The sequence below is a fragment of the Tenrec ecaudatus genome, chromosome X (assembly GCF_050624435.1).
Source record: "Tenrec ecaudatus isolate mTenEca1 chromosome X, mTenEca1.hap1, whole genome shotgun sequence".
Lineage (NCBI taxonomy): Eukaryota > Metazoa > Chordata > Mammalia > Afrosoricida > Tenrecidae > Tenrec > Tenrec ecaudatus.
Genome location: NC_134548.1, coordinates 77,975,157 through 77,992,807, shown reverse-complemented (window position 1 = coordinate 77,992,807; position 17,651 = coordinate 77,975,157). Strand labels below are relative to the sequence as shown.

At 39.8% G+C, this 17,651-nt stretch overlaps 1 protein-coding gene and 1 non-coding gene across 6 annotated transcripts in view; both read right to left on the bottom strand.

The window, feature by feature from the left end:
* Positions 1 to 17,651, bottom strand: part of EDA (ectodysplasin A) — a 511,214-nt gene that overhangs the window by 438,445 nt on the left and 55,118 nt on the right. The window lies entirely within an intron of this gene.
* LOC142435508 (small nucleolar RNA U85) lies at positions 5,544 to 5,852 on the bottom strand. Its single transcript, XR_012781552.1, has one exon. It is a non-coding gene; the product is annotated as a small nucleolar RNA U85 (small nucleolar RNA).

Here is a 17,651-nt window from a genome sequence, read left to right as displayed (position 1 = left end):
GAAGAAGGGCTATCAAGGTAGGAAAGTTCAAGTGGACACGACTAGAACTGCCACTACCTAGGAAAATAGTAAACCAAAAGCAATATCACATTCCTGGAGGGATTGCAGAGATTAGTGCCACCACCAAAGACTTGAAAGATGCAGGGGTGGTGATTCCTACCACATGCCCATTGAACTCACCTATTCAGCCTATCAAGAAAAACCAAACACACAGATGGATCCTGGAGAGTGACAGTGGATTATCTTAAACTTAACCAGGAGGTGACTCCAATAGTAACTGCCGTTTCAGATGTGGTTTCATTGAGCAAATTAATTCTTTTCCTGGTACCATAGTATGTTAGTCTGGGTTAACTAGAGAAACACACCCAGAGACACTCATATGTGTATAAGTGTGGTAGTTATATAATCATTTGTCAATTTCAGGATTAAGAATGTAGGGTTGGAGTCTAGCCTGTCAATCAGATCACAGCCAACGAGGACTCTGTGTGGGCATGACCTTCTCCTGAGAATTCTGGGAAATCCGGAATTTCCTCCTTGGAGGTGGGAGAATCTCTGTTCACACCCGGGGAGACATAGCAACTGACAAGACACATGGACCCACCCTGATGCAGAGACCCCTGCCAGCGCTCAGATGTTCCCAATCACACTGGATCCAAGGACTTTCTACCCACTGGCCTGTGATCTTCTACATTTGGCGTCATTGCATGTGTTTCGTGAGTCTGAAGAGGACTTTATAGATTGGAATTGGACATATGGGCTAATATCAGACTTATGGATTTGATCTCAATGTTCAACATTATGGTACCTTGGGCATCGGATACTGGAGAAACAAATCATAAAAATGGAGAGATGTTTGTTTGACTTCTGCCTCATAGTAGTGTTTCTTCTTTGACTAATAAGAAGTCACATATATCCATGCAGTTTACTGGATTGTTTTCTAGAAAGAATATGGGAGGTTAAAGCTTTGATTATTCTGCTTGGTTGTAGTCTTTGGTTATTCCTGTGTGAAATGGTAAAAATGAATTTTGTTAATGTATATTTTGAGCTCGGGTAGAAATCACCATTTGAATTTCTCAGAAACCGTACTGCTTAAGGAAAATGGCTGACCGAAAGCATGGATCTGTTTTGATGCTCTCAGAAGCTTAATCTGATATTTTTGTATAAATAGAATAGTTTAGATAAGGCTTTAGATAAGCTAATAAGGACTGAACTTGACTGTTTAAAACAATTTATAAATTATCAAGGGCTCATGAGGGAGGGGGGCGGGGAGGGAGGGAAAAAAAGAGGACTTGATGCAAAGGGCTTAAGTGGAGAGCAAATGCTTTGAAAATGATTAGGGCAAAGAATGTACAGATGTGCTTTATACAATTGATGCATGTATATGTATGGATTGTGATAAGAGTTGTATGAGCCCCTAATAAAATGTAAAAAAAAAAAAAAGAACTGAGTTTAGTGTCAGATTCTACTTTGTTTCCTCTGTTTATTATTATTGATATAATGATTGATAGAATTGTTTATTGGGAAATATGAAAATAGAGAGTATGTAAACCCACTTGTTGTCAGCCATTAAAATTGGATCTTTACATGGGTTTAGGACACACCAGCAGAGAAGGCTCTGAAAAGATAAGTCCCACCCAGTGCTCTGGAGTACTCTTGATGTTTGCATTCCAAGAGACTTGCCTGGGAACAGGTTTCGGAGATTGAAGATTTTTTTTTTTTAAAAAGGAACTCTTTGGATTTGAAGTTTGAACTCTAGTGGTCTTTGTCAGAAGCTGAAAAAAAAAAATCTGGAACCATGAAGAAAATTCCTCTGTTGGACTGAATGTTAAAGGGAGCTGTGGGCAGGCTAAGGTGCTTGCTAGGTGACCACCTGAATCTACTTGTGAAGTGGAAGTGGCAGCAATAAAGAGACTGGTTGAGTTTGGCCACTGACACCCATGGACCTGGTTTACAGGGACTAGAGGAGAAGACAAGAGTGGGTTGATTGGTCTGAAGTTCATGACCTAACACAAAGGGCTAGAGTTGTTGAGAATTTGTGATGAGGCCATGGTCTAAGGCAAGGTAACCAATGGACACCCTGGTGAGTCTAAGAGAGGCAGCCTACATTGAGTTGACTAGAACCCAAATAAATGAAGAGATTTTTGAGCCTGTGAATGGGTGCATATTGCTATTGACTTTATGGATGGCCTATCCTGATTTGCCTTAGTTTATGGATGCAGATTTCACAAGGTTCCAACTGGAATGAAGGTTCTTCACATCAAAATATGATTGTCTCCTCAGAGTATTGGGTTGATGTAAGTGGGCAGTATAGAAATTGGATACCCAAAATTGGGGGGATAAATGCATGAAGTGGTTGACATACAAACTTTCGTAGGTGGGGGAATATATTCATAGGATTATAGGACCAAGGTGTAGGTGTTACTTAACTGCAATTGTTAGGCATAGGATATTTTTGTTTTGTTCACTTATAAAATGTTATGTTTAAATGAGAGTGGCACATATTGAATTATATGCATTTTAGCTTTATCCTGTTAGGTACAGATGTGATTTTATTATTTGTTTGAAAATTATATATGGCTGAAGAATTATGTGAACATGTCAAATTAAAAAGGGGTGATCTGTGGTAGTTATATAATCATTTGCCAATTTGAGGATTCAGAATGTAGGGGTAGAATCTATGCTGTCAATCAGATCACAGCCAATGAGGTCCCTGTGTTGGCATGGCCTTCTCCTGATAATTCTGGGAAAATCCAGAAAAAACATTGTCAATCATCCCCATATTGTATGTTAGTCCGGGTTGACTAGAGAAACATATTAAGAGACACTCATATGTGCATAAAAGCTTATAAAAGAGCAATTGTCTACTCAGTTAACATCCCAGTCCAGTCAAGATCAAGTCCATAAATCTGATATTAGCCTATATGTATGATAACAGTCTGTAAATTCCTCTTCGGACTCATGCAACACATGCAATGATGCCAAATGCAGGAAGATCACAGGCCAGTGGGTAGAAAAGTCTTGTGGACCCAGTGGCGGTGGAAGCATCTCAGCACTGGTGTGGGCCTCCATGCAGCTCCTCCAGCTCCAGGGCTCAGGCTCCATCAGAGTAGCTCCATGTGGCTTTTCAACAGAAATGTCTTGCGGAGAGTGTGGGTGTCCCGCCTCCAGGGAGGAAGACAGGAGTTCCCAGAATCTTCAGCAGAAGTCCATGCACACATAGAGATATAATTAGCTATGACCTGATTGACAGGCTATACTCCACCCCTTAATTCAAGGTGACAGATTATATAATTGCCACCCATTGATGCCATCAACAATTTTTCCACTGACACAGATCTCAAGCCATTGTCAATATGAGTAGCTTGTGGGAGGGCAGTTCTGCAGGAAGACGCACCCCATGGGTTATTTCCCTGCACAGTTCAACCTCCCAATGGATTGAGTTCTGTTTACATTGATCATGAGGATTGGTGCCAGGGGGAACTTACTTTATCAATTCTTTCAAGTGTAGATCCTGCCCAACAGTGCAAAACCAGCCATATCAATGCAAGGGGAACATTGAGGTACTAAATATATGGTAATTCTGAGTCCCTTGCCATTGGACACACACCCAGACAGGGGGTCTACCCAATGTCCAGTGACTGCTACTTCCACAGCCCCGGGGCATTCCCTCTCTAATTCCTATCCTATCAGAGTATAGCAGTCCTTTGAGGCAGGTCTCAGTTCATTTAGCCAAACCTCTATGTGGAGTCCCTCTGGTATGGAACTTGGGGGTTGCCATGCTGCTTGCAAGGTCAGCATCCAAGGGAATCCTTATTTTTGTTTTTCTCATTAATTTTACTTTCTTTCGGTTTTGTTTTATTTTTTATGGTTTCTATTTATTTCCCAATTTGTGAAGGAATCAATGCCTAGAGACAATTAACTGATGTGATGGTTTATCGGGGATGTGGAGGGAAAGGTAGGAGATGGGATTTGGGGAGCAAACAATGAATGTGAGAGGAATGAGGGTGCAATAAAACTGTGATGATATATATACAACCCTTTTTTCAAAGAGATTTAACCATAGAAATGTATGAAATATGAATACTATATCACAAAACTACTAAAAAAGGAAAACATACTTGAGTAATGGTTAAGGTGGGTGAAAGTAAAACAAAATTTGGAAAATGATATCAATAATGTTTGTACATGAACAGTATAATCAAAGGCACTGAATTAATTATACATGGAGAAGTTGTGGGACTGGAGAATGGTGTGTATACTTATGCCACAATTATAAAAGTAATTGCATGAATAACAATGAGTAAAAAGAAGAAGAAGATATTCTAGAACTGATTGTGGTCATAATTGTGCAACTCTTCTTGATATGAATGAATTATTGAGTTGTATGAAATATGAAAGAAGTGTCAATAAATTTGTTTAAGAGAGACAAAGAAGAACCTCCTATGATAAAAGGATCTATCTAACAAGAGAATATAATCATAATAAAAATCTATGAATACAACAAAAGTACCTCAAAAGGCATAAATCAAACTCTAACAGACAGAATAACTGGAAATAAATTCAACAAAGACCAAAAGAACTAAACAGTGCACTCAACCAACTTGACTTCATATACATATACAGAACACTCTACTCAACAACAGCACAATACAATTCAATTTCATTTTCCACAAACTTTTTGAGGGCCTGTGTATGAATCTGCACATGAATCAGCACATCTAAGATGGTCAATGCATTCCAAGAAGAATAAATATAAAGAGATACAAAGGGAGACCAAATATAATGAAACCCTCAAGAATAAAAGATAGAGAATCCTAAAAGTAGCAAGGGAGTAACAGTCATACACAATAGATCTACAATGAGACTACGTGCCAATAGAAACCTTGGAGGCCTAAAGACAGTGTAAAGATATGTTTTAAGTGTTAAGAACACTATAATCAAAAAAACTATTCTTCAAGCACAAGGGAAAAATTAAGACATGCCTCAAAAAGCAAAACTGAGAAAATACTTAAGTGTTATATATGCACTGCAATAAATGTTAAAGGAGTTTTTATACTAAAAAGTCAAATTATGAAAAGGAAATCAGGAACACTATACCATTTAAAATTACCTCCCCATCCCCCCGGAAATGATAAAATACCTAAGAATGACTCTAACCAGGTATTAAAAATATGTTGTTGTTGTTGTTGTTAGGTGCCATTGAGTTGCTTCCAACCCATAGTGAACTTATTCACAGAATACAACAGAATGAAATTCTGCCCCATCCTGAGCCATCGTCACAATTATTCCTATGCTTGATCCCACTGCTGCAGCCACTCTGTCAACATATCTCCTTGAGGGCCTCCCTCTCCTTTGTGGCCCCTCTACCTTGCCAAACATTATGTCTTTTACCAGGGACTGGTATCTCCTAACAACATCCCCAAAGCATGTAAGATGAAATATCACCATCCTTGTCTCTAAGGGGCACTCTGGCCCTACTACTTCCAAGGCATTAGCTGTGCATGGTACTTTCTTTTTTTTTTTTTCAAAGCCAGCACTGTAACAGCCATCAGATTACCAAAGATATGTGTTTCATCTCTCAGTGGTCACAATACAGACTATGTCCTTGGGAGCCCTGACCCTCATCACCCCAACCTGCCTTGTCCCTACTCTCTAGCTTTAGTTACCATTTTCTCCCGGCAACTAGAAGAGTCCCCCATTGAAGAGGGAGCTCAAAAGTAGGGTCAACTTCTTGTTGGTCTGCCCTTACAGCGAACGCACACAACTCTGTATCGCCCACCAAGATTACAGACCTGGTACTTTCAATATTCTTATGCAGCATCACAATTTAAATAATCTGCTCTTCAATTTTCTTTATTCAATGTCCAAATTCCACATGCATATGAGTCAACTGACAATGCCATGGCTTCAATCAAGAGGACCTTATTCCTCAAATTAACATCCTTGCATTTCAATACTCTAAAGAAGTCTTGTAGAGCAGATTTTTCAAATGCAACTAGCTGCTTCCATGAGCATTGATTATGGATCCAAGTAAGACAAAATGCTTGATAACTTCAACCATTTCTCCATTTATCATTATGTTATCAATTGGTCCAGTTGTGAGGATTTTGGTCTTCTTACATTGACTTATAATTCATACTGAAAGCTGACATCTTTGGTATTCATCAGCTAGTACATCAAGTCCCCCTCAATTTCTGCAAGCAAGGTTGTGTCATCTGCATATCATAGATTGTGTTTAAGTTTTCCTCCAATCCTTAATATTATACAAGCTATATATGAAAAATCAACAGCCAACGTGGTAGTTAATGGATAAAAGATGAAAATAATTACACTGAAAAAGGGGACCAGACAAGGTTGCCCCCGTCCCCTGTCCTATTTAACATTGTACTGGACGTACTAGCTAACAACATAACAACAAAGAAAAGACATCAAAGGTAGTCATCTGCGGAAGGAAGAGGAGAAATTATCATTATTTATAGACTACATGATTCTATACATCGAAAATCCCCTAAATTCCACAAGTGGAACATTGGAAGCAATAAAAGAATATTGCAGTGTGTCAGAATACAAGATGAACAAACAGAAGTCTATCAGGCTGCTCTATATATCAGACAAGACCACAGAAGAGACAATTAAAACGGGAGTACCCTTGACAATAGCCAAACACATATTGAAATATCTAGGGATACACCTGACTAAAAGAACAAAAGATTTATATGAGGAAATTTATAAAACACTACTACAAGAAACCAAGAGTGACCTCAATAAATGGAAGAACATCCCATGCTGGTGAATTGGCAGACTCAATATAGTAAAGATGTCAGTTCTGCCCAAGGCACTATATAATTTTAGTGCTACCCCAATACGAATTCCACCATCCTTCTTCAAAGAATTGGAAAAACTGATTGCCAACTTCATATAGAGGAGGAAGAAGCCCAGAATTAGCAGTTAACTCCTCAAGAAGAAGGACAAAGTGGGAGGGCTTTCACTACCTGATTTTAATGCATATTATACAGCCACAGTAGTTAAAATGGGCGGTACTGGTATACCAGTACCAATGGAAAAGAGCTTAAGACCCAGATATAAAAACATCAGCATACAGGCAGCTTATCTTTGATAAGGGCCCCAAAAATATCAAAAGGGAAGCAGATACCCTCTTCAATAAATGGTGCTTGAAAAAATGGATATCTACCTGCAGAAAAATGAAGCAAACCCTTACCTCACTCCATGCACAAGAATAAACTCAAGGGGGATCACATATCTTAAAGTAACCCCCTCCTGAATTAGGGATATTAATGAGGGAATTGGGGCAAACCTGAGAAACTTGGCACAGGCTATCGGAAATAGGGAAGGATACAAACACAGAGGAGTCACCAATACAAGTGGGATATACTGAAGATAGTCACCTGTGTACAATGAAAGAATTTACCAAGAGAGTAATCAGTGAGCCCACCAACTTGGAAAACATTTTTAGCAATGAAATCTGAAGACTTTGCAAGCTTACAATAAGAGAAAAACTAACTGCCTACTGAGGAGGTCGGCAAAGGACCTGAACAGAAGTTGCACAGAGACTGAAATCTGAATGGCCAACAAAGACGAGAAAACGTTTCTGGTCCTTAGCCACAAGAGAAATGCAAATTAAAACATCAATGAGATACCACTTAACACTTTCAAAAGAGCCCAATTCAAAAAAATTCAGAAAGCAACAAGTCTTCGAGGGGCTCTGGTGAGATAGGAACTCTCATCCCGCCTGGTGGACCTGTAGGTATGTACAGCTACTATGGAAATCAATTTGGCGATATCTAAAACAGATGGAAATTGAGCTACCACAAGACCCAGAAATTTCACTACTGGGCATATATCCAGAACATTCAAGAAACAAACCAAGACCAGACATCTGCACTCCAATGTTCATCATGGCACAGTTCACAATTTCAAGGAGTTTGAAACAACCCAAATTTCCACGAACAGACGAATGGATTAAAAAATGTTGGTGAGGAGATGGGTCAATCAGGGTGCGATGTAGCACCAATGAAGAACACAGCTTTCCCCCAGATCCTGGATACTTCCTCCCCCCAACTACCATGATCCAAATTCTACCTTGCAGGACTGGGTAGGGCAGAGGTTGTACACTGGTGCATATGGGAGCTGGAGGCACAGGGAATCCAGGGTGGATGATACCTTCAGGACCAGGGGTGTGAGGGGCGATGCTGGGAGAGTGGAGGGTGAGTGGGTTAGAAAGGGGGAACTGATTACAAGGATCCACATGTGACCTCCTCCCTGGGAGAGGGACGGCAGAGAAGGGGGGGAAGGGAGACTTCGGATAGGGCAAGATATGACAAAATAACAATCTATAAATTATCAAGGGCTCATGAGGGAGGGGGGAGTGAGGAGGGAGGGGAAAAAAAGAGGACCTGATGCAAAGGGCTTAAGTGGAGAGCAAATGCTTTGAAAATGATTAGGGCAAAGAATGTATGGATGAGCTTTATACAATTGATGTATGTATATATATGGATTGTGATAAGAGTTGTATGAGCCCCTATTAAAATGTAGAAAAAAAGGTGGTACATACATACAATGGAGTACAATGCATCGCTAAAAAGCAGTGATGAACATATGAAGCAAATCACTGCATGGGAAGAACTGGAGTAAATTATGCTAAGTGAAGTAATCCAAGCACAAAAGGGCAAGTACAACATGAGTACTCTGAGGTACATTTATACTAGAAAAAGAAAAAAGAAATATTCAAAAGGGGCACAGGGAAAAAGCTACTGTATACAAACACTCCAAGGGTAAGTTCCAGGTAGTATGTCAGACACCAGAACAAATCCAGGGGTGCATATGGTAGCCAACTAAAAAGGAGGGTGGGGTGAGGAAAGGAAAAAAAAAAGAGATGTGTGGCAGGGGAATAGGGCACTGACCCACCGAAGGGGAGGCTATTGTTTGTGTCTCCACAGGAAAAGAGGGACCAAACTTAAATCCGGTGTTCCCGGATGCAAATGCAGCATGCTGGCATGGAGAGGGAAGCCAGTGGAGGGGCCTGAGGGCTTGGCACCCATACCAGCTACGTGGATAACTGCCCCTTCCCCCAGGAGAATTTACTTTAGAGGACACCACTGAAGCTGCAGCTCAGGGAGAGGGACATGTCTGATCAGAGCCCACGGGAGCAAATGAAAGGGGAGGAAGAGAGAGTGGAGCACATCCTGACCCACCAGGTCTGGAGGATGATATCCCCTCTCTGAACAGACAATGCACAGAGTGGACCATCCCACTATGAGACATGATGTCCCTCACAGACCTATGGCCCTAAGCAGAACAACACTGGATACTGTGTCGGGATTGGCCATGTCTGACCCCGCGACACCTAGGCAAACACTAAAGGCATGCAGCAGAGCAAAGGGTGTGGGGAGCAGAGCAGGGCACTCCTAAGGGAGCCCAAAGGATAGACTCTGGGGCCAGAGTGTGGCACTCCATAGGACTTGACTGGAGGACACACCTAGAGGTCAAAAATCAGACTTTGATCTATTTACAGGTTTTTCTTTCTTTTTAAATTTTTTTATTGTTTCTTTTTCTGTTTTTTGTTTAATTAGTTTATTCTTTCCTAGGTCTTGGGTTTCTTTTTTTGTTGTAATCATTGTGTTCTCCTTTGTCTCTTTGTCTCGCTATGCCTTGTATTTTTGGTGATGATCATTATCTCTGCAGATCTCTCTAGATAAGACAGGCTGGAAGAACAGTCTGGGAGAGAAAACACTGGGACTGATGGTTGCGGGGAGACATTGGAAAGGGGGAGGCAGGGGAAAGGAGGTGCTATTGACAAACCCAGGGACAAGTGACCAATGAGTGATCCAAAATTAGTGTCAAGGAGGGTGTGAGAGGCTGGTAGGGATTCAGCAAGGGCAATGTAACTGAGAGAAATTACTGAAACCCAAATGAAGGCTGAGCATGATAGTGGGACAAGAGGAAAGTAAAAGGAAGTAGAGGAAAGAACTAGGAGGCAAAGGGAATTTATAGAGGTCTAAATACACGCATGTACATATGTAAATATAGTTATATAGGATAGTGGTGAAATAGATCTATGTGCATATATTTATAAGTTTAGTATTAAGGCAGCAGATGGACATTGGACCTCCACTCAAATACTTACTCAATGCAAGAACACTTTGTTCTATCAAATTTGCATTCCATGACGCACACCTTCCTGACACGATCGCTGAAGACAAATGTGTGCATAAGCAAATATGGTGAAGAAAGATGATGGTGTCCAGCTATCAGAAGATATAGCATCTAGGGTATTAAAGTCTTGAAGATAAACAAGTAACCATCTAGCTGAGAAGCAACAAAGCCCATATGGAAGAAGCACACCAGCCTGTGTGACCACGAGGTGTCAAAGGGACCAGGTACCAGGCATCAAACAACAAAAAAATCGTATAATTGTAAATGAGGGTGAGTGTAGAATGGAGACCCAAAGTCCATCTGTAAGCAACTGGACATCCCCTTACAGAAGGGTCTCGGGGAGGAGACCTGCCAGTCAGGGTGTAGGGTAGCAACGATAAAACATACATCTTTTCTCTAGTTCCTAAGTGTTTCTTCCCCTTCCATTATCCTGATCCCAATTCTATCTTATAACTCTGGCTAGACCAGAGAATGTACATTGGTAAACATAGGAACTGGAAACACAGGGAATCCAGGACAGATGATCCCTTCAGGACAAGTGGGTGAGAGTCGTGATTCTGGGAGGGTGGAGGGAAAGTGGAGTAGAAAGGGGGAACCGATTACAAGGATCTACATATAACCTGGTGGATGGACAACGGAAAAGTGGGTGAAGGGAGTCATTGGACAGTGTAAAATATGACAAAAGAATAATAATTTTTAATTTTTCAAGGTCATGAGAGAGGAGGGAGCAGGGAGAGAGAGGGAAAATGAAGAGCTGATATCAAGGGCTCACATAGAAAGAAAATGTTTTGAGAATGATGATGGCAACAAATGTACCAATGTGCTTGACACAATGGATGCATATATGGATTGTGATGAGTTTTACCAGGCCCCAATAAAATGATTTTTAAAAAACACTAAAGAACACAATTAGAAAATGGTAAAGGACATAAATAGACATGGTAAAGGTGATGAAAAGAATTAATTATCAGAAATATTAAATCATAAATACAATATCAGTCCATACTGAAATGGAACCAATTAAAAAAAAACAGAAAACAACAAATGCTACTAAGAACATGGAGGGAATGTTATACAATAAATTAGGAAGACCTGAGAACTGGTTGATACATTTGAGTTATAGCATCATGAAGATTTTTAAATATGGCAATGGCCATCAGAAGAACAAACAAATCTGTCTTGGAAGAAGTACTGCCAAAATGTTCCTTGGAAACAAGAATGGCAAAACTTCATCTTGCACTCTTTGGACATCTTATTAGTAAAGATCAGTCCCTAGACAAGGCTATCATGTTTGACAAAGTAGAAGGTTAGCAAAAAAGAAGACCCTAATTGAAATTGATTGACACAAGGACAGCCACAATGGTGAGGATGGTATAGAATCAGGTCGTGTGTGATTCTTCTTTTCAGATAGGGTTGTTATGAGTTGGAATCGCCTCAATGACACCTAAGAAAATATGGACAATTGATGAGATTATATTATTGAAAAACGGTATAGTGTTCTATCAGAAAAAATACAATAGAACTACCTTGTGACCCAGCAATTCCACTCCTAAGTATATGCTCTTTATTATTAGGTGCTATCTAGCTGCTTCTAATTCATAGTGACAATATGTACAACAAAATAAAACACTGGTATATGCTCTAGAGTTCTAATATAAAACATATTAAGAAACATATGTACATTGCACTATCTGCAAAATATGGCAAAAACAACAACAAAAACACTTCAAAATAGTATGAAACCACAAAAAAAATAATAATGAGTTCTCAAAACATAATAGGAATGCATCTGGGTGAATGCTGAGTGAAGAACGTCAACCAGAGAAGGATAAAATAGTATGATTCCTTATATAAAAAGACAAAAATATGCATTCCTAAGAAGTCCTGGTGGCATAGTGGTTACATGTATGTAAGGTTCTACAGTTCAAAACCACCAGCCACTCTGCGGGAGAAAGATGGGGCTTTTTATACTCACGTGAAGAGTTACAGTCTCGGAAACTCACAGGGGCAGTTCTTCCCTGTCCTATAGGGTTGCTTTATGTTGACATTGACTGATGGCAGGTCATTTAAAGAAACCAATGTTCATTGGTGGTTCCCAAGGAATGAGGTGGGGAAGAGAGCTATCACTAGTAAGTACACTAAAGAAGAAAGGAACTTTTGTTTATGCTATGACATTATTAACAGGAGAAAGGGGAGGTTATCGGTTCCTGTAAAGATTTACAAATGTCAAAATCCTATATCCTTAAGATTCCTATGAATCACAATCAACTCAATGGCACTGGGGGCTGAGTCCCAGGAAGGACTGTGAGTTACAGGAAAGATCTGGAGAAAGTGAATTGGATGCAGAGGAAGCCATCAAGGCTGATCATTCGCACCATAGAGACATCTTTGAACGATTTAGACATTTGTGACATTTAAAAGAATAAGCCTTTCTAAAACAGCATTGTAATAAATTGTTCCTTCAAGGAAAGCTTTTTTGTCCTTTGCATTGAGAACCTCAAAATCTGGGGGTGAGAGGATTGATTTCTTTTTCATATGTAGGGAGAGGATTGTGGTTGACTGATAGAAAGACTTAAATTTTTTTTCATGTCTGGCAACACACTTTAAAATACATAGCAGAGGATCTGATTTCTCAATCTCTTGCATGTGTTAATTATAAATATCGCTATTTGACATTCATTTTGTCAAAGTCATGCCATACCATTTAAAGTTTGTGGTTCTGATTTAACCTTTGCAATGAATAATAGTTTGGTTTCAAAATACTACAGTAAAAGGAAAAAAATAGTGAGAGACTTCAACATAAAACTCTCAAAAAATTACTCCCTTAATTGTATAACTTAAAAGCTACTTCTTCAGGGGAGGCCTCAGCTCAGCTGAGGTCAATTTTTTTTTTTTAGTCATGGAGAGGGACAGGACAAAGTAGTTCTTGCTATATAGCATTCTCCTCTTTTTTACTTATATAATTTGCCCTCTAAGAATTGCATTTGCTCCACCCTGAAGGTTTCACATATTGTGTTTTCATTCTCATTTGATTCAAGGAATTCAAAAAATTTCATCCCATTTTATGTGGTATGTAGTTGAGTTCCTATGCAATTGATTTCTTGCCCCTATTGTTTCTATTTCTGATTTTTGTTTTATGGTGCTGTCTTGTGAAACAAAAAGTTATGGAATCACAATATTTTTTTTAAAAATCATTTTACTGGGACTCATACAACTCTTATCACACTCCACACATGCATCAATTATGTAAAGCACACTTATACATTCGTTGCCCTCATCATTCTCAAAACTTGCTTTCTGTTTGTGTTCTTGGAATCAGCTCCTCTTTTTCTTTTTCCCTTCCCCCTCCCTCCCCACTCCCCCCTCCCTCATGAACCTTTGATAATTTAAAAATTATTATTTTATCTTACACTGCCTGGCGTCTCCCTTACCCACTTTTCTGTTGCCCATCCCGCAAGGAGGTGGTTATATGTAGATCCTTGTGATTGGTTCCCCCTTTCTACCACCCCCTTCCCTGCCAGTATCGCCACTCTCACCACTGGTCCTGAGGGGTTCATCTGTCCTGGATTCCCTGTGTTTCCAGTTCCCATCTGTATGGCTGTGCATCCTCTGGTCTATCCAGGATTGCAAGATAGAATTGGGATCATGATGGTTGGAGGGAGGAAGCATTTAAGAACTAGAGGAAGGTTGAGTTTCATTACTGCTACAATGAACCCTGAGTGACTCATCTCCTCCCCACTACCCCTCTGCAAGAGATGTCCAGTTGTCTACAGATGGGCATTGAGTCCCCATCATGCTCCCCTCAGTCATGATGAAATGATTTCCCCCCACCTTTGGTGCTTGAAACCTGGTCCCCTCGGCCCTTCATGATCACACACATTGGTGTGCTGCTTCCATGTGGGCTTTGTTGCTTCTTGGCTAGCTGATCACTTATTTACTTTCAAGCCTTTAAGACCCCAGACGCCATATCTCTCAATAGCCGGGCACCATCAGCCTGCTTCACCACACTTACTTATGCACACATTCATCTTCAGTGTTTATGTGGGGAAGGTGATCACACAATGATGGTTTTTGTTCTTTGGTGTCTGCTACCTGATCCCATCAACACTTCGTGATCACACAGGTTTGTGTGCTTCTTCTCTGTGGGCTTTGTTGCTTCTGAGCTAGATGGCCGCTTGTTTGCCTTCAAGCCTTTAAGACCCCAGACGCTATATCTTTTGATAGCCAGGCACCATCAGCTTTCTTCATCATGTTTGCTTATGCACACATTGGTCTTCAGTGATCATGTCGGGAAGGTCGGTATCATGGAATGACCGTTTAGCGGAGCAAGGTGCTCTTGTATTAAGGGAACATGCCCGAGGAGACCTAATGTCCACCTGCTACTCTACTACTAAACCTATAAATATATGCACATAGGTCTATTTTACCCATAATCATAAATATATTTATATATGTACATGTCTGTATTTAGGCTTCTATATATGCCCTTTGCCTCCTACTCCTTTCCTCTATTTCCTTACGCTTTCCTCCTTTCCCACTATCATGTTCAGCCTTCATTCTGTTTAAAGTAATTCCTCTCAGTTACCTTGCCCTTGATCACTCCCTACCAGTCCTCCCATCCCCTCCCTACCACTGGTTTTGAACCATTCATTGTTCCCTTTTCCCTGGGTTGACCAACACATCCTCCCTTCCCCTACCTCCCACACTCTCATGTCCCTCTGGGACCATTGGTCCTGTTATTTTCTTCTCACATTGTTTGTCCAGCCTATCTTATCTAGGTGGACCTGCAGATATAATAATATGTGCATAAAATTGCGGATGGCTTTGACAGCACCAAACAAAGTGGTACATAAGAACATGGCGATGACGGCAGCAACACCAATAAGCTAACAAACAAAAAAGCCACGGACACAAAATTTAAAAGAGAGAAAAAAAACAGGAAAGAAAAGCCTGTCAATATTTCAAGGTCTGTTTGTTGACCTTTAGGAGTATTTTCCAGGCGAGTCTGATAGGGTGCCACATCCTTGCCCCAAAGTCCATCCTTTATACTCCCTCGTGACATCCTTGCTCTGCTTACCCCACCGCTCAATTGCATGCCCCCAGTGTTTTGCCTCAGTGTAGTGGGTTAAGCTCAGTCACACATTCCACACTGTGTCTCCGTTGCTATCCTGTGTAGGGCCATGGGTCAGTCAGTGCAGGATGTCGCATCTTGCAGTGGGGGCAGCTATATGGTCCTCTCTGTACATTGGGCCCTCCAAGCCAGGCTATCGTCCTCTGAGCTTGTTGGGCCCAGGTGTGCTCCACTCCGTTTCTCCTCCTTCTTTTGCTTCAGCTTCTTTCTGGGTGTGGTAGGTCAGTTCCTTTCCCACACCAGCCAATCTATTTTCATTTTCTGTGGCACTCCCTTCCGTGGTGGGGGTCGGGCTGGGAATCTCAATATTTTTATTAATGCTTGCTTGTGTCCTAATATGTGTTCTATTCTGGAGAATGTTCTGTGTGCACTGTAGAAGACTGTATACAGTACTAATGTTGGGGGAAGTGCTGTATATGTGTCTGGGATGTCAACTTGGTTGTGTTGTTTAGTTCTCTTGAGTATTTAATTTTCCTGATGATCTTGAATAAGTAGAATACGAAGACTCAACCTTCCCAATCTCAAAATACTATAAGGCTATCATAATAAAGAACAGCCTGGCCCTGTTATGTTTGAATTATGGACCAATAGAATTAGATATCTAGAAACAAGCCTGTTCATCAATGGTCAACTGGTTTTAACATGAACAGTAAGTCCACGCAATGAAAGAATAGTTTCTTTAATATATAATGCTGAGACAGTAGGATTTCCATGTTCAAAAAAAGAACTAGATTTAAACTTAACACAATACATGAAAAATTACCTCCAAGTGGATCATGGACATAAATGCAAGAACAAAATCCATTGAACTCCTAGAACAAAACATTGGGGTAAATCCAAAATTAGGTATATAAAAAAGCAAGGAAAGGTGAAAGAAAATTCATAAAAATCATCGGCAATAAAAATATATGCTCGGGACGCACTCCTCACTCACTCACTCACTAAAAGAAAAAAGAAAAAAATATGCTCGGGTACTCAGATAATGAATTTACTAGATATATATTTTAAGTAATTGTGTTTAAAATGCTCAAAGAGAAGAAAAAATTGTCAATTTTGACAAAGACTTCACAACGTTGATAAAATAACTGAGAATTCTGGAAATACAAAAGATACATAATTACTAAAGTTAGGGATTCGATGAATGAGTTTTAAAAGAGTTGTAACTGAGTCCCAAAAACACAGGGAGATAAAAATAGGTAGGAATATTTGAATAGCTAAAGGCTGAGAATTTTATAAAACTAGCAACAGACATCAAGCCACACATTTCAATTACCACACACTACAATGAACATAAGTATAATAAAACTACTCTCAAGCACATCATAGTGAAAAGAAAAGCCCAAGGAAAATGAAAAATCAATAGCAGTGACAGAAAAGGACACATCACCTACAAAGAAGCAACTATCAGAATAACAGCTGATTTCTCAGCAGAAACAATATAATCCAGTAAGCAAAGGCATATGTTCACATTTTTTGAAGAAAGATATCCAAAAGGATATCCTATGAATCTATAACCAGTTATAATGCCCTTCCCAAAAGAAATAGACATATTTTCAGAATATAACAAAAAAATTTATCATTAACACGTGCACATGAGAGTATGTTTGAAAGTCTATTGTTCAGATTGCTAAAATCACACAATACCACGAGCATGTTCACTTGTGTTTTACTGAATATCCAAAGACATTTGACAGTACAGATCATAAGACTCTATGGATAATATTGTGAAGAGTGGAAATTCCAAAATACTTAATTGGCTTATGCAGAACCTGTACATAGACCAACAGAATAGAACCAGGTGTGTTACAATCAGAAAAGTTATGCATCAGGGTCTTATTGATTCAACATATTTATTCAATTATTCTGCTCAGCAAATAATTCAGGAACTGAAATCTATGATGCAGAATTTGACATCAGAATTGTAGGAAGGCTTATAACAGCCTGTGATATGCAGGTGACACAACCTGGCTTGCTGAAAGCAGGGTGATTTGCAGCACTGGGTGACGAATATAAAAGTATGGATGATAGCTCAATGTAAAGGAAACAAAAGTCCTCACATTTGGACCAATAGACGACATCATGATAAATGGAGGAAAGATTGAAGTTGTCAAGGATCTCCTTTTGATTGGATACATAGTCGATGCTCAAAGAAATCAAGAAAATAAGCAACACATTGCATTGGACAAATCTCCTGCACAAGACCACTTTAAAGTATTGAATAGCATGGATATCACTTTTAGGACTAGGTGCACTTAACATAAGCCATGGTATTTTCAATCATTTCAAAAGGATGTGAAAAGTGGAAAATGGATAAAGAAGACTGTAGAAGAACTGATGCATTTGATTT